The sequence below is a fragment of the Vipera ursinii genome (assembly GCF_947247035.1).
Source record: "Vipera ursinii genome assembly, chromosome: 2".
In the NCBI taxonomy this organism is placed as follows: domain Eukaryota; kingdom Metazoa; phylum Chordata; class Lepidosauria; order Squamata; family Viperidae; genus Vipera; species Vipera ursinii.
In genome coordinates this window covers 184,653,902-184,672,299 of record NC_139513.1, presented here as the reverse complement: position 1 = coordinate 184,672,299, position 18,398 = coordinate 184,653,902, and the positions used below count along the sequence as shown (strand labels likewise).

The following is an 18,398-nucleotide window of genomic DNA, read 5'->3' as shown; positions in this document are numbered from 1 at the left end:
TAGAGGCCTGAAAGAAAATCCACAAGAAAATTTGGAAGAAATAGTGGCAAAAGCTGTGGCTCCTATTTTGGGTTGGCAAGTTGAAGATGTTATATTGGAAATAGATAAAATATTTCGTGTCAACTCTTGGATTGCTAGGCAAAGAAAATTGCCAAGGGATGTGGTTGTTTATTTTACAAAGAGAACGATCAGAAATGCAATTATTCAAGCTTTTTATAACAACAAAGTGGCTGATCAAGAGGTTTTAATCCTGAAAGAAATCCCACCAAAAATTTTAAGAAGAAGGAAAGAATTTGTTTTTCTGGCAGATGAATTAAAAAAACGACAGATTCAGTTTAGATGGGAGATACCAACCGGGATAGTGGTGAATTATGTTGGTACAAGTTATCATCTTAATACAGTTCTCAAGGCACGAGACTTTTATCGTAATATACTGAAGGCAGGGTCACTGCTATCCCCAGAAATTAAAATGAGAGAGGAAAAATAAGTGCGACAGATACAATTGGAAGGTACACAGTGAGATGAAGAAATCATCTCACTGATTTCAAAAGAAGCACAGCAAACTTTGGAAATTGCACAGCCCTTGGTCTCATTAGAAGAACCAAGGGCCCAAAGAGTGACATGAGCTGCGACTAGATGCAAGGAACAACAACAACAGAAACAATATTCTACAATTACAACTCAAGAATCTACTAATACAGAGGCAGTGGGAGGAGCGAGACCAAAGAAGCAGATGTTTGTGAATCTGCAAGACACGCTCCAAAAGCTTCAAGTCGCAAAAGTTGGAGACAAAGTTTCTGACATGGAATGTTAATGCTTTAAATTCACCGCAAAAGAGAAAGAAAATATTTCAGTACCTGAAACAATTTAAAAATGATATTATATGCTTGCAGGAAACGCATATTCGTGTAGCTGATCAAAAATATTTGATAAACTCTAGATTGGGTATACAGTTTATTGCATCTGCTCCAGAAAAGAAAAATGGTGTAGTCATTTATGTGAAGAAGAATCTGACAGCCAACCTAATTAAAGCAGATAAACAAGGAAGATATGTTATAATTGAACTCTTAATAGAAGAAAAGAAGATACTTTTGATTGGACTATATGCACCTAATCAACAGCAACGAAACATGGATGAAAGAGATTTTACTTTTTTTCTGATAGACATCAATCCTTTTCCAGGATTGATTTTGTATTAACTAGTAATGATTTTTTTTCTAGGGTTAAGAAGATCAAGATATGTCCAAGAACCTTATCAGACTACAGTCCAGTATGGATGGAATTGGACAAGGGGAAGGGAGATAGGAGATCTTGGAGGTTAAATGAAAATTTGTTTAGATATAAATAAAATTTGGAAGAATGTAAAAAACAAATGAAAGAATTTTTTGTTATAAATATACATAAGGGTACACCCATTGAATTTTTTAAAATCCCATTTATATCCCGCCCTTCTTTGAAGACTCAGGGTGGCTTACAATTTAAAGCACAAATCAATGTGCTTAGCAATAGCCTTCATTCTATGTATATGCCTGCTTATTAGGGCTTTCCCCCCCCCCCATTATCAGACCTCTGAAAAGTATAAGCATGCATAGGTACTCAGTACTTGGTTTGGGCCCCTTTTGCAGCAATTACTGCCTCAATGCAGTGTGGCATAGAAGCTATCGGCCTGTGGCCTTCAGCTCTTCTGCATTGTTCGGTCTTATGTCTCTCATCTTTCTCTTGGCAATGCCCCATAGATTCTCTATGGGGTTCAGGTCAAGCGAGTGTGCTGGCCAGTCAAGCACAGTAATCCCATGGTCATTGAACCAGATTTTGGTGCTTTTGGCAGTGTGGGCAGGTGCCAAGTCCTGCTGGAAAATGAAGTCAGCATCCCCATAAAGCTCGTCTGCGGAAGGAAGCAAGAAGTGCTCCAAAATCTCCTGGTAGATGGCTGCATTGACCCTGGACTTAATGAAGCACAGTGGACCAACACCAGTGGATGACATGGCTCCCCAAATCAACACAGACTGTGGAAACTTCACACTGGACTTCAAGCATCTTGCAGTGTGTGCCTCTCCATTCTTCCTCCAGTCTCTGGGTCCTTGGTTTCCAAATGAGATGCAAAAGTTGCTCTCATCAGAAAAGAGGACTTTGGACCACTGAGCAACAGACCAGGTCTGTTTTTCTTTAGCCCAGTTAAGACGCTTCTGACATTGTTTGTTGTTCAGGAGCGGCTTGACAAGAGGTATACGACATTTGAAGCCCATGTCCAGGATTTGTCTGTGTGTGGTGGCTCTTGATGCACTGACTCCAGCCTCAGTCCACTCCTTGTGAAAGTCCCCAACACTTTTGAATGGCCTTTTCCTGACAATCCTTTCCAGACTGCAGTCATCCCTGCTGCTTGTGCACCTTTTTCTTCCACACTTTTCCCTTCCACATAACTTTCTATTAATGTGCTTTGATACAGCACTTTGGGAACATCCAACCTCTTTTGCAATTACGTTTTGAAGCTTTCCCTCCTTATGGAGGGTGTCAATGATGGTTTTTGGCACAACTGTCAGGTCAGCAGTCTTCCCCATGATTGTGATTCCTACTGAACCAGACTGAGAGACCATTTAAAGGCCCAGGAACCCTTTGCAGGTGTTATGGCTTAATTAGCTGATTAGAGTGGACACTTTGAGCCTAGAATATTGCACCTTTTCACATTATTCTAATTTTCTGAGATTGTGGATTTGGGGTTTTCATGAGCTGTAAGCCATAATCATCACAATTATGACAAATCACCGCTTGAACTATCTTGCTTTGCATGTAATGAGTCTATCTCATATATTAGTTTCCCTTTTTAAGTTGCATTACTGAAATAAATGAACTTTTGCACGATATTCTAATTTTTCACCTGTAGGTTCTCCCTTAGTACCTTGTTGATTAATTGGATAAATACTGCGGGGGCCCCTTGTAATCCAAATGGCAAGACTTTGAATTGGTAGCACCCCATTGGGCAATTAAATACAGTTTTCCATTCATCCCCTTCCTTAATTCTAACACGGTAATACGCTTCCCTTACATCTAGTTTAGTAATAAAAATTCCTTTCAAGAGGTGTGATAACATGTCCTTCATGAGGGGTAAGGTATAGGTTGCTTTCACTGATTGTGTTCAATAGGCGATAGTCCATGCATAAGCATAAAGAGCTGTCTTCTTCTTTCTAAAGAAGACCGGAGCGGCCACTTTAGGCTGGCTCAATGAACCCCCTTTCTAGGTTTTTCTTTATGAATCTTTCCATTTGAATGAATGAATGAACCTTTATTGTCAAAGTACAACCATGTATACATTGAGATTGACTGAGCCTCCCTTCATGCCCCCACCCCCCAACTTACAGTGACACAAACCCTCCATCTTATTACACCATGTGAACTAATTGCACAACACACCGGCCTCACAAGTCAATTATGCATAAAATTTATAAAAATTATTTCCCATTCAAAAGCCTAACAGCCCATGGATAAAAGCTGTTTTTCAGCCTGTGGGTGCGGCTGGCTATACTCCTATATCTCCTACCTGATGGTAGGAGAGTAAAGAGATACCATCCAAGGTGTGAGTCATTCCTCCTTCTCCTTTGGGCTCATGGAGTATAATCTGGGCTTTAGGAGTTTTGCCCCAGGCTTGTATTCTATGGCACAGTCCGTGGGTTGGGGGGTAGGGGGAAAGCTCATCCACCCTCTCCTCGCTGAAAACTTCAGCAAGATATCTGCATTCCTCTGGTATTTCAGGTAGCCCCTTTTCTTCTCCCATGAATGCTTTTCCATTCTTAAATTTTGTTGATCTCCTTGGGGTTTTCAGTCCGTAGGGTCCCCCTACAGGAAGTTGATTTCTGCTGTCCTCCAATTTACCTAGGAGTTCCATTTCTTTAACCATTCCATCCCTAGAATCATTGGGCATTCCATGCCTGGGGTCACTACGAACATTATGTCTTCCTCATGGTTCCCCATGGATAGGTGGACTGTTAAAGTGGCTAGGGTAGCTGGCACCCCCCGTGTTATGGACCCATCTAACTGGCCAAATGAGATTGGTTGTTCTAGCCTCCTCAATGGAATGCCCAGATTCCCCACTAGTGTCGGGCTAATGAGGCAGCAGGTGCAACCAGAGTCTATTAATGCTTTCACCTTGACAGCTTCGGGCATGGAGGGAATTAATCTACTTCACTGTCTTGAGGATGGGTGCGATGCGTCTACTTACCAGGGGTTTGCCCTCTGAGCTGTCATCTGAGGTGTCCACCAGACCTGCAGTGTAGGCTTGAGTTCCTTCCCTGCATTGTGCAGGGGTTGGGGATTCCACAGCCTCTACCACTCTCATGGCGGATTCTTTTGATTTTGCTGGGGACTTCCCAGATTTGCTGGCCAGTGATCTGTCTGGGTTGTGCTGAGGGGCTTTCAAGCAGCATTCTATGACCCGATGCCCCTCTCTCCCGAATTTGAAACAGCCCGTTGGCTTCTTGGCCATAGCTGGTGGCTTCGCTGACTCGCGCATTGGCTCAAGTGGTGAGCGGCTCCATTATTTTCCTCGGCGGTGCCTCTTCAATAGGTAGATCTCTGCTTTCTCTGCCAGGATGTACCATTCGTTGTGTTGCTGTGGGTCCCCCTGGAGCAGACAGGCATCATATAGTTCGTAATTTAGGCCATCTTTGAAATGGCTAAGGAGGATATCTTTTGGCCAGTTCAGCTTGCTGGCAATGGCCCAGAATTCTTGCATATATTCAGCTACCGGGCATCTGCCTTGCCTCATCAAGCTTTGTGATCATCCAGGGGGTCCTCAAATTGCCTTCTCAGAGATGACACAAAACGGTTGAAGTCGTTGAGCTCTGGGGCATTGGAGTCATGCAAATTCACCACACAGTCTGCGGCCGGTCCATCCAGAGCAGATTGCATGATCTGGATATGGGCTTGTCGCTGGGGATGTGCCGGCCATATTCTTCCATATAGTTGAGGACTTGGGTTAGGAAAAACCCCAAGCGTGTCAGCTCCCCCTTGAATTTTGCATCTAGTGGTGGGAGTCTTTGAATGGATCGGTGCCTTTGTTGTCGGTGGTATTGTCTTCCATCCAGATCACCATCTGCAGTTCAGCAGGAGGTGAGAGCTGCTGAAATCAGTGGACTGGATCAGTGGACATCCCCATGACTGCAGGTTCCAATTCCCCCTCAGTGTCTCTCCAACTGCAGGTCTGGGTGCTGGTGCGGAAATGGGGCTCAGAACTCTCCTTCCCTAGGGAAATGAAGGTTCTTTTCATCAGGTCAATAGTTTTCTCTAGGATCCAGTTCGAGTGCTGTGCCCAACATCCTTCCTCTTCACTTATGTGCTGGGATCTTTCCATCTCCTGCTTCCATTCTGGTTGGTTGGGCCCCCATCTCAGGGTCACCTTTCTTGATTTGTTTTCCCACTCACTTTTCTTTCCAATGCCCACTGACATTTCAGATCCCGACAGCTGGCAGGTTTTATGTCGGGGAAATGGCTCCCTCTCTGGGAGAGTTTCTCCCTTCCCTCAACAAATTTGTGAGGGGCATGGCTATTTGGCCAAATGCGGGGATGAATTGGTTTTAGAAATTTGCAAACCCCAGGAAACTTTGCAATTGCTTCCATGTGTGTGGGGGTGCCCACTCTAATACTGCCCTGACCTTCTCAGGGTCCATTTCGATGCCCTCTGGAGATATGTGATATCCCAGGTAGTCAATTTTTTCCTGATGGAATTCACACTTCGATAGTTTAGCATATAAATGAGCAGCTCACAACTTTTTCAGGACTGCTCTGACTAGTTTGATATGTTCCTCTTTGGTTTCTGTGAAGATAAGAATGTCATCGAGGTAAACCAGGACCCCCTTATATAGGTGCTCTCTTAGCACGTCATTAATTAATTCCATGAAGACTGCGGGGGCCCCTTGCAGTCTCAATGGCAATACTTTGTATTGGTAGCACCCCATTGGGCAGTTGAATGCAGTCTTCTATTCGTCTCCTTCCTTAATCCTAATACGGTAGTATGCTTCCCTCAGGTCTAGTTTGGTAAAAATCCTACCTTTCAATAGGTGAGATACCATATCCTTCATTAGGGGAAGGGTGCACAGATTACATTCACTAATTGTGTTCAGATTACGGTAATCCACACACAAGCGAAAAGAACCATCTTTCTTCTCCCTGAACAGAACCGGGGTGGCCACTTTGGGTTTGGTCAGGTCAATAAATCCTCTTTCTAAGTTTTTCTTTATGAATCTTTCCATTTCTGCCATTTCCCTTGGGCTCATGGCATACATCCTGCGTTTTGGGAGCTTTGCTCTGGGCTTGAATTCTATGGAGCAGTCTGTGGGGTGGTGGTGGGGAAGCTCATCTGCCCTCTCCTCACTGAAAACCTCAGCAAGGTCCCTGTATTCCTCCGGTATCTCTGGTAACCCCTTCTCTTTCCCCACTGCTGCTGTCTCCTCTCTTTGGGTTGGGTTTTTTTGGGGGTTTTACATTTGCCTGCTCCCCTTTTGGGAAGTTGGGTTCTGCTGTCCTCCAGTTTATCCCAGGGTTCCATTTCTTCAGCCATTCCACTCCCAAAATCATTGGGCATTCCATGCCTGGGGCCACTATAAATGTTATGTCTTCCTCATGAGACCCCAGGGATAGGTGAATTGGTACAGTGGCTAGGGTAGCTGGTCCCCCCCTGCTATAGATCCATCTAATTGACTGAAGGAGATTGGTTGTTTTAGCCTCCTCACTGGGATGCTCAGTTCCTCCACCAGTGTTGGGCTGATGAGGTAGCAGATGCAGCCAGAGTATTAGAGCTTTTATTTCGATGGCTTTAGGTATAGAGGAAGCTAATATAGTCACTGTCTTAAGTATGGGTGGAAGGGGTCCACTTACCAATGGTTCTCCCTCTGAGCTGTCTTCTGAGGTGTCCACCGACCCTGCGGTGTAGGCCGGAGTCCAATCCCAGGTTTTGGCAGGAATTGTGGACTCTACAGCCTCTGTCCCCTTCATGGAAGATTCTTTTGGGTTGCCTTGAGGCTTCTCCAGCTTTTTGGAAGACAATGCCTCTGTTTTGCATGGAGGGGCTTACGAATGACATTCTGCAGCACGGTGGCCCTCTCTCTCACAATTGAAACATCCCTTTGATTTTTTAGCCATGGCCGGTGGGTTTTCCCCCTCATGTGTTTGCTCAAGTGGCAGGCGGCCCCATGGTTTTCCTCTGCGTTGTCTCTTCAATAGGTCTATTTCCACTTCCTCTGCCAGGACATACCAGTCGTTGAGATGGTAGGGGTCTCCTCGAGGCAGGGAAGTGTCATACAGGTCGTAGTTTTGACCGTCTTTGAAATGGCTGAGGAAGATGTCTTCTGGCCAGTTCAGCTTGCTGGCAATGGCTCGGAATTCTTGGGTATATTCGGCCACTGTTCGCCTGCCCTGCCTCACCATTTTGATTCTCTCCCGGGCCTTCCGGTCAGCCAAAGGGTCCTCGAACCGTCGCCTCAAGGATGACATGAATCGGTTGAAGTCATTGAGTTCTGGGGTGTTGGAGTCATGCAGGTTCACCACCCAGTCTGCAGCCGTCCCATCCAGGGCGGATTGCACAATTCAGATGTGGGTTTTGTCACTGGGGATGTCCCGTCCGTATTCTTCCATGTAGCTGAGGACTTGGGTTAGGAAAAATCCCAGTCGTGATGGCTCCCCCTTGAACTTTGCTTCCAGGGGTGGGAATCTTTGACTGGAGCATTGTCTGTGTCATGGAGGGTATCGCTCCTCATCTTGATCCCCATCTGTGGGTCTGGGGGGGTACCGCTGAGTCAGCGACTCCTGTACCATTGGACGGCCCTGGGGTTTCAGGTGTTGGATCCCTTCTGTTACCCCTCCAGTTGCGACCCCAGGTGTTGCATCAGTTGCAGTTTCCAGCTCTCTCCTCCCTTAGTGAGCTCAGGGTTGCTTTCATCAAGTCAATAGCTTTTTCCAGAATCCATTCTTCCTCACTGGCGTGCAGGGAGCTCTCCATCTCTTGTTTCCATTCTGGTTGGTGGTCGCTCCGTCTCAGGGTCACTTCTCCCAAAGCCTTTTCCCACTCACTTTTCCTTCCAACGCCCATCGACCACCGGGGTTTTCGTTCGTGCTGCTCCATCGTTTCCTCCCAGGGTGAATATGACGCTTCAGCTTCCCACTGTTTCTGGGAATTCAGCTGGGAGGAAGACTCCTTCTCCGTGCGGCTTCCCTCCTCTCTTGCTTCATCATCAGACATCATATTTATTTGCAAAGTCCCCCGGTAAGGTTGACTTTCAGTACAAGTCCTGTCTAATGTCAGGACCCACCCCAAACCATGTCTTAGGAAGAAAAACTCTTGGAGCCAAATCTTAGTCCAAAAGAAATCTTTACTATGACATGCTTGGTTGTAGGAATACAAGACAGGACTTAATATTGTTCTACAAACTAAACCCTTATAAAGAGTTCCCTGTTCAACCCCCCCTTAACCCCATTTGGTCAGTCCCCCATCATTTACCTCGTATCATCCCTCTTGTGGGAAAAAGGAACTTAGGTCCTTTTATGTTTATTGCTCTCTTCTGTGACACAAGCCAGATGCTCCTACCCTAACCCCCCCTTTTGTTCCCCCAGTTCAAAAGGCTTCTCTTTTCCTTTGAAATGCCTAATACAGGCTCAATACACATTCGTTCCCTCCTCATCGGGAGATGGCAGGATCCATGGAATAATGTTTTAAACATACATTTATGAATATGATATAAATGGATTCTGACACACGGAGACGTCCTCGGACAAGTGCTGGCTCTTCAGCTTTGAAACGGAGATGAGCACTGGCCCCTAGAGTTGGAAACGACTAGCACTCATGTGCAGGGGAACCTTTACCTGTTTATATAAGAAAATATTAGACCCAAATTATCAAAACCTTTGTATAATGGGAGACTTTAATGCAATAGTGGATAGAACCTTGGACTATAAAAGTGCTAAACAAGGATGGAAAGGAGGAAATTTACTTCCTAAAGGAGGAAATTTACTTCCTAAACCATTTTCTGCTAAGTTTGTAAGCCGCCCTGAGTCTTCGGAGAAGGGCGGGATATAAATGGAATTAAAAAAACTTTTTTCCAAAAATGTTAGAAGAACTTAGTATTTTAGATATATGGTGAGAGAAAAACCCAGAGAAACTACAATATACTTTTTGCTCAAATAGACACAAATCATGGTCAAGAATTGACATGATATGGATGTTGTTGGACCTGAAACTGATGATCCAAGAGGCAGAAATTGAAACCAATGACTGGGCAGAGCACAATCCAATAAAAATGATATGGAAAGGAATTAAGAAGAAACCTAGATGGTCTCTAAATACATTGATAATGAAGGACAAGGAATTCCTGCAATTAGCAATAAAGGAAATGGAATTCTTCTTTAAAATCAATAAGGAGGAAGAAACATCACTTCAGAACGTTTGGGACACTGCCAAAGCATACTTTAGAGGTCTGGCCATAACTTATATTGCTAAGAAGAACAAAGAAAAGAAATAACTACAATTAAAGCTTAGGGAGCAACTTAGAGAACTAGAACTACAAATACATCGGAAAAACTTCAGAAAAACAGAAAATGCAACTTGCAAGAAAAACAAATCTTCAAACAGTTAAAAAAGTTAAATACTTGGGAATTTATTTAACAGCAAGATGTATAACACTGAAAGAGGACAACTATACAAAACTTTTAAAACAAATAAAACTGGACTTAGAAAAGTGGAAAAATCTCCAACTGTCATTATTGGGGAGAATAGCTACAGTTAACATGAATATTCTACCAAAAATACTTTTTTTATTTCAAACCATTCCGGTAAAACTAGTAAAAGCCTTTTATGATGAATTGAATACCATAATTTTGAAATTTGTTTGGCAAGTGAAAATAGCACAAATCAAAGTGAAATTGCTACAGGACATTAGAGAAAGGGGAGGATTTGGACTTCCAGAGTGGAAATTGTATTACCAAGCAGCTATTTTAACGTGGATTAAAGAATGGATAACACTTAGAGACAAAAGATTACTATACCTAGAGGGGCATGACCTGCAGATTGGCTGGCATGCCTTTCTGTGGTATGGAAAGAATAAAGTACATAGATATTTTCAGACCCATGCTATAAGAAATGCACTTCACTCAGAGTGGGGAAAAATAAAAGAAAAAAAATATACTAAGATACCTGGATGGCTATTAACAATGGAAGCCTTTGCTTACCCAAACTTAATTAACTATGATAAAATTGTAACATATAAAGACCTACTGGATAATGAAGGAAGATTGAAATCTAGACAAGAATTACAACAACAAGGTATTGTCTTACCATGGTGGCCATATCTACAAATTCAATCGAGATATGGAAAAGACATGAAAGCAATGGGGTTCCATAAGGAACAGACAGAACTTGATCTTACATTGTTAAAAACAGATGAAAAACTGATTAAAAAACTTTATAGATTACTTCTTTACTTAAAGATGGAGGAGGAGCAAGTTAAAGAAACAATGATAATATGGGCAAAAAATGCTGGTCATACCATAGAGCTTGAAGAATGGGAAAAGCTATGGGATAGAAATATTACACTAACCAAAGCTGTATCATATAAAGAAAATTTGTATAAAATGGTTTATAGATGGCATATGAAACCAGTAAGACTAGCTAAAATGTTTAAAAATACTTCAAATGTTTGTTGGAAATGTAAACAAAGACCAGGTACTTATTATCATATCTGGTGAACATGTCCTAAAGCAAAAAGGTTCTGGCTTAAGATACATTTATGGTTAGAGAAGATGATTAAAAAACAAATAGAATTTAAACCAGAATTGTTTCTCTTAGGAATGATAGGCCCTAATTATGATAAGGAGAGCGGATACTTAATGTTACATGTATTGACAGCATTGAGAATTATGTATGCCCAATATTGAAAAAATGAAAAGTCACCAACTGAAGAAGTATTAATTAAGAAGATATTGGAATGTGCAGAAATAGATAGATTAACCTTAGAGATTAAAGAGAAAGAGCATTTAGTCTATTATAGAACTTGGAATAAATTTTATCAATGGCTAGATAAACGAGTTAGAGAGAAAGGAATGTGATATGTAACTTTGAATCTTGACTAAGAATGTTATCATACATTGAAAATTTAGTATTGTGATTGATAATTTATGATATCTATCAATGTTATTGTTAGGCTCATTATCTTTACTTATATATATTTACCCAGACAACATGCTGTTTGCCAAATATTGAATGTTATTGGGGGAAACCCCAATACCTACCCTTACCCTATCCCAAATCCCCATTTCCCTATCTTCCTTTTTAACCCTATAAAACTAATAAAAAATGTTTAAAAAACGAAATCAAACCCAGGGCAAAACTCCCAAAGCCCAGGCTGTACTCCATGAGCCCTAAAGAGACAGAGGAGATGGAAAGATTCATAAATAAAACTTAGAAAGGGGATTTATTGAACCTGCCAAACCCAAAGTGGCCACCCCAGTCCTCTTTAGGGAGAAGAAGGATGGCACTTCGCGTTTCTGCATTGATTACCGCTCTCTGAATGCAATTAGCAAAAGTAATCTATATCCCCTACCCCTCATGAAGGACATGCTATCCCACCTATCGAAAGGAAGGATTTTTTTTTACCGAAGTAGACCTAAGAGAAGCATAATACCGCATTAGGATCAAGGAAGGGAATGAATTGTCCAATGGGGTGCTACCAGTTCAAAGTTTTGCCATTTAGATTGCAAGGGCCCCCCACAGTTTTTATGCAACTAATCAATGAAGTGCCAAGAGAGCACCTATTTAAAGGGGTCCTGGTTTACTTATTTTCACCAAGACCAAAGAGGAGCATATTAACCTAGTCAGAGTAGTTTTTAAAAAATTGCGGGCTGCTCACCTATATGCCAAATTATAAAAATGCAAATTCCACAAGGAATGAATAGACTACCTGGGGTATCGCATATCCCCGCAGGGCATCAAAATGGACCCCGAGAAAGTCAGGGCAGTATTAGAATTGGCACCATCCCACACAAGAAAGCAATTACAAAGCCAATTCATCCCTTCATTCGCCCACTTAGCCCTGCCTCTCATGAACTTGTTAAAAATGAGAAGGGCCCCCAGTGAAACCCACCCATCCCCTGAAATAGACAATGGAATGCCAAGCGGCATTTGAGAGGCTAAAGGGTTCTGCCAAACCTGTACCAAGGCACCCAGACCCAGATAAACCTTTCATAATACAGATGCAAGTGATGTGGCTGTGGGAGCTGTATTATTACAGGAAAATGATGAGGGGGCACTGCAGCCGTGTGCATATACATCCAGGAAATTTACTGAAACAGAACAACGCTGGCCGGTGTGGGAAAAGGAGGCTTATGCTGTGAGGTGGTCGTTACTTACAGTACATGGTGTCCTTTCCTTGAAGGAAATAAAATCCACTTCCAGGTCTGGACAGACCACAAAAAATTGGAAATGCTAAAAACACCCAGAAAGCTCACTCCTAAGCAAGCCCGCTGGTCTCAGCACTTTCACCAATTCCATTTTACACTTAAACACTTGCCGGCGGGGAAGAAATTCCTGGCAGATGTACTGTCTCGTGTGCCCCAACACAACAGCACACGAGCCACTGACTCTAAACCACTTATGCCCAAACAACAACTGGCACTGCCAGTAACCACCAGAGGCCAAGCTAAAATAAAGCTGCAGCTGGGCAACCAAACTGGAATCGAATTCCGAAAGACTTTGGAAACAGATGAATGGTTCCAGAAAAATAAACATGTGTGCACAATCAAAGATGGACTACCCTGGGTAGGGGAAAAGTTATATATACCAGCCACCCAGAGGATCAATTTCATGCAGTTGTGCCAAGATACAAAATCAGCAGGGCATTTTGGACTTGTAAAAACTTAACATTTAATTAAGAGGCAATTTTGCTGGCCATCCATGAAAAAGGACATAGAAAGCTACGTGGCCAGCTGCCCAACATGTGCAATGGCCAAGAGGCTACAGGGGAAGTTACCCAGACTGTTACAACCAGTGGCAAACCCATCAGCCCCCTGGAAAGTAATATTCATGGATTTTATAGTGGAATTATCAGAAAGCAACGGGAACGCTGTCATCTCGGGAGTTACAGATCTATTTTCCAAACAAATGTACTTTATCCCTTGCCCAAAGATTCCCACTGCAAAAGCCTTACCGAAACTATTCGTGCAGCACATTTACAGACTGCATGGGGCACCCCAACTCATCATATCTGATAGGGGAGTGCAATTTATGTCAAAGTTTTGGAAGAATTTTTATCCCTCTTAGGAACCACTCAGAGACTGTCATCTAGTCATCACCCTCAAGGGAACAGCCAATCAGAACATGGGAACTCAGTACTTGAGCAGTCCACTCCAGCACAGGCTACACTCCTTTTCAAATAGCTACCATTCAAAGTTTCAACTCTATGTCAGAGTTAATCCCAAATGAATCGGAAATCCCATCACTGAAAGAATGGATTGTACAATTGTAAAACACCTGGCCAATTGTTAGGAAAGCTTTAGGTGAAGCTAGGCAAGCATACAAAACACAAGCAGACAAAAACAGAGTCGAACCCACACCATTCAGTGTAGGAGAAATGGTATATTTATCTACAAAATCCCTAAAATCCCTACAGCCCTGTTAAAAACTTGGACCAAAATATATAGGACCTTTTCCAATTAAAAGAATCATAAACCCAGTAACAGTAGAATTAGAACTACCCAAAAATCTTAGGCAAATACACCCAATCTTTCACTGCAATTTGCTGAAAAGGGAACAACAGTCTCCCTTACGGCCAAAAATCCCCACCACCACCTCCAATCATGGTTGAAGGAGAACAACACTTCAAAGTAAAAGAAATCCTAGATTCTAGAAAGAATCACGGAGCAACTCAATACCTAGTAGCATGGAAAACACCTTCCCTCCTCAGAAAATGAGTGGGTCCATAAACATCACATCAGGGCACCAAACTGCTAAAGAGGTTACATACAGAATATCCCAACAAACCAAGCTAACATCTATATTTTTGTTTCCCCTACAGGTGGATCTCTCCTATTTTTAAGGGGGGCAGGATGTCAGAATCCATTTATATTTCATTTCTAACTATCTCCTCTGAGCTAAAATCAAATCTCACCTCCTGTATTCTGCCATATTCCCAAGGGGGAGAGGGAACAGGCATGGGGCTTTATTGCTTTCACCTCCTCTATTAAATGTAACCTTTTGTTCATTTTCCTGTCTGCTATCCATTACAATGTAACCAATAGCTTTCTATACTAGGCATTCTCTCTGAACTTGGCAACTAGAAAGGAGGTGGGAGTAAGTAGTGCAGCTCTCCAGGATCTGGTTTGTTTCTCCGAAGGAAGTGTGAGGAGCTGTGGAAATGATAGTGCTGCAAACAGATTTTTATCTTTCTTTTTCGATGGTGGACTTGCCACCTGGAGATTGGCTGATCTGGAACTGGCCGAATGAAATGTGGGGTGGGGTTTGCTTGGGGGTATTTTAAAAATATCGATCTGTAAGGGAATCCCTCATATCCTGTCTATTATGCCTGCTATCTCCTATTTCTTAGTAAAAGTTCCTGCTTGGAAAAAACTGTCTCCAAGAGTTCTGCCTTCTTAAGATGTGGGTGGAGTAGGTCCTGACATTTCCTGATAGTGAAGACAATCAACCAGTGGAAAAGCTTACCCCCAGAAATTGTGGGTGCTCCATCACTGGAGATTTTTAAGAAGAGACTAGACAACCACCTGTTTGAGATGTATAGGTTCTCCTGCTTGAGCAGGTGGCTGGACTAGAAGAACTCCAAGGTCCCCTCCAGTTCTATTCTATTATATTCCATTGATTTTGATTATCAGAATTTTGCAAAAGGTGATCACATGACCCTGAGACACTGCAACCATCATAAATGTGAGCCAGTTGTTAAGCATCCGAATGTAAATCATGTGACCATGGGGATGCAGCAACAATTGTCTGACAAATGGTCACAAGTCACCTTTTTCAGTGCCGTTGTAACTTTGAACAGTCTCTAAATGAACTGTTGTAAGTTAAGAGCTCCCTACATTTGTTTGGGTAGTCTGCAGTATACACTAGAATAACAGAACAATAGCGTTTGAAGGGACCTTGGAGGTCTTCTTGTCTAACCTCTTCCTCAATCAGGAAACTATGTACTATTGCAGACAAATGATTATCCAATCTCTTATTAAAAACTTCCAGTGTTGGAGCACCCATAACTTCTGGAGGCAAGTCATTCCACTGATTAATTGTTTTAACTGTCAGGAAATTTCTCCTTAGTTCTAGATTGGTTTCTTCCTTGATTAGTTTCCATCCACTGCTTCTTGTCCTGCCTTCAGGTGCTTTGGAGAATAGGTTGACCCCCTCTTCTTTGTGGCAGCCCCTTAGATCGGGGTCCCCAACCTTTCTGAGTTGGCGGCCCAGGGCGGGGTTGTATGTGGAGGTGCTCTTATGTGTGTGAGTGTGTGCATGTATGAATGGGGGTGCACACACACGCAACGCAACAGGCCATGAGTGCCTATGCAATGCTTGGGTGATGCTAGCACCCGCTCAATGCTGCAATCCTAGCACAAGTGGGGATGTGTGCACTCGCAGGAATACTATAACCTATATGACACTTATGGCATTGTAGCGCCTACGCCACACCTCAATGCTGGAGTGAGTGGAGGGCAGCCACTCATGCGGCCCAATGGCCAACAGTCCACAGCCTAGTACTAGGCTGCAGACCTAAGTTTGGGGACCCCTGCTTCAGATATTGGAACACTGTTATCATTTCACCCATAGTCCTTCTTTTCATTAAACTAGACATACCCAAATCCTGCAACCATTTTATCTTCCAGTTCGCTAATCATCTTTGTTGCTCTTCTCTGCATTCTTTCTAGAGTCTCAATATATTTTTTATATTGTTGCGACCAAAACTGGATGCACTATTCCTAGTATAGTCTTACCAAGGCATTATAAAATGGTATTAACACTTCATGTGATCTTGATTCTATCTGTCTATTAATGCAGCCTAGGACTGTGTTGGCTTTTTTGGAAAGTACACCACATTGTTGGCTCATATTTGAGTGATTGTCCACTAGAGGTCAAGATCCCTTTCATAGTTACTACTGTTGACCAGGTATCACCTATTCTGTACCTGTGCATTTGGTTTTTCTTGTCTAAGTGAAAAACCTTACTTTTCTCTGAATTTGAATTTCATTTTGTTAGATAGGTCCCAGTGTTCAAGTTTGTCAACATCCTTCTATATCTTGAGCCTATCTTCTGGAGTATTGGCAATGTCTTTCCTTTTTCTTTTATATTAATCCAAATACATTAGAGAAGGTTTCCATCAGTTTCCCCCCCTTTTCTATAGAGGTGCAGCTATTTCTTTATATATTTTAAATCCTGCTCTATCTCCTCCTTCATTAGGTCTGTTTATTTTGAACAATTTAAATCCTTGTAGCTGTAGATTGTCTGGGACTACACATCTTCTTCACAACCTGTTTTCTTTGTTACCTTCTGGGAGGAAGCTTCGTGGTATCTAAAGCAGAACATCCAGATTCAATCACAGTTTTGTCCCATACACTAAAGCTTCCTCCTTCTGTTATGTATTTACGATGGACAGAGATTAATATATATATGTTATTTATATGCAGTGCTTTTTGTTAAAAAAAAGGTGCAGGAACTCACATACATCATACAACCCGCCTTGGCTACCCTGCAAGATTTACCTGTATAGTTGAAAACAAAAAATCTTCAATTTTTAGTGTTTCTAAAAGACTAGGATTTTGTTCAAGGTAATACTATTAATGTTACCATGCACTGTGTAGCTTTAAATTACAAGAAGGCATTTTATTTATCTTTTACCACTGGCATACCCATTTAATTTAATGAGTGGAAATGTCAGCTTTCTATGTGGAATGAAATTGGCCCAATGAAACAAAATTTGGTTGCTTGTAGAAGATTGAATTATTGTTAAAAAGTTGTGAAACAAGATGGAAAAATATACATTTGGAATTCAATATGGATATTGACTTGAAACAAATTAAAGTTGAAACTTTATCAGTGAACAGATTACTTTTGATTTACCTTTAAGTTAAACACAATTTAATAAATAGATCTGATTAAACCTCATACTGTAGGTCTATCTTTACATCTGATCAATACATAATTAATATATTATTAATAATAATAATACCTCCAAATCACAAGACATTGGCTTTATTCTTATTCTTCCCCTCTGCAGTTTGAATATAAAGTATAAAAGACTAAAAAGAGATTTTCGTAGACATCCCAACCCAAGGAACTAAAACAGCAAAGTTTCACTGTTGGGCAAGCTTCCATGCCAGCCGCCTTTCTTTCCTTTTACTTTGCCTCTTTTTAACCTCATAGCCCACCTTCTGTAAGGGAGGGCAAAATACTCACTCAAGCTCTCATGAAAAATGCCCTCCATGTTTATTTGTCTCCCACTGCCACGTCGGTTTCCATACCACATGGTCTGACCCAGCCAATCAAGCCATGCTCTGGCTGTGGTGCTCCAGTGCCTCATGGCTCCTCCTAGAGGAGGCAGACAGCACCAGAGGGGAGCCTGTTCACACCGTACCACCAGCAGGGCATTTTCAAAAACAAATGAGGATAGGAAGGGAAACAATAGGAAAAGAACGCAACTCTGGGAAATCCATCGAAAAAAGGTGCCAGAACTCTGTTCCACTGTGTTCTATGAAAAAAAGCCCTGCTTATGTCTAAGGGTGTAGGTCTATACATATGTTGTATATACTATGTTTGAATGTTATCTATCTATCTATCTATCTATCTATCTATCTATCTATCTATCTATCTATCTATCTATCTATCTATCTATCTATCTATCTTCTATCTATCTATCTATCTATCTATCTTCTATCATCTATCTATCTATCTATCTATCTATCTATCTATCTATCTATCTATCTATCTATCTATCTATCTATCTATCTATCTATCTATCATCTATCTATCTCATCTATCTACATTACAGTCATGGGTTTCATACCACCAAGTTTCTATAATGGCAATGTACTATTTGCCTTCATGTACTACAACTTCAAGTTCATCCTGTTTGTTTCCTGTACTTTGAACTTTAGTGTATAAGGCATCTGAGTCCTTTTTAACGACCCTGTGTTTGCTTCCTATCTTGCTTGAATCTCATTTGTTTAAGCAGTTTTGCAGGGAAAGACAGATTCAAGACTTAGTCTGGTCTTTAAAAGAATCTGGTTTGCTCTTTCTGATGGGCTGAATAGATTTCTTTTTATCTTTCATAACTATTAATTGCTTTGTCTGCTCAATTTGTATACAATACCATTTTTACCTCTTTCAATACATCCTTTTGCTCTTCCATTTTTTAAAAATAAAATATTTTCTT

The 18,398-nt window shown here is 41.8% G+C and overlaps 1 protein-coding gene and 1 long non-coding RNA gene across 2 annotated transcripts in view; one reads left to right on the top strand and one right to left on the bottom strand.

Moving 5' to 3' along the window:
- Window positions 1-18,398, bottom strand: part of LOC310635498 — an 838,887-nt gene that overhangs the window by 594,015 nt on the left and 226,474 nt on the right. The gene's annotated exons all lie outside the window — the stretch shown is intronic.
- TMEM52B (transmembrane protein 52B) overlaps window positions 1-18,398 on the top strand; it is a gene marked incomplete at both ends in the record, with an annotated part of 88,649 nt that overhangs the window by 69,649 nt on the left and 602 nt on the right. The gene's annotated exons all lie outside the window — the stretch shown is intronic.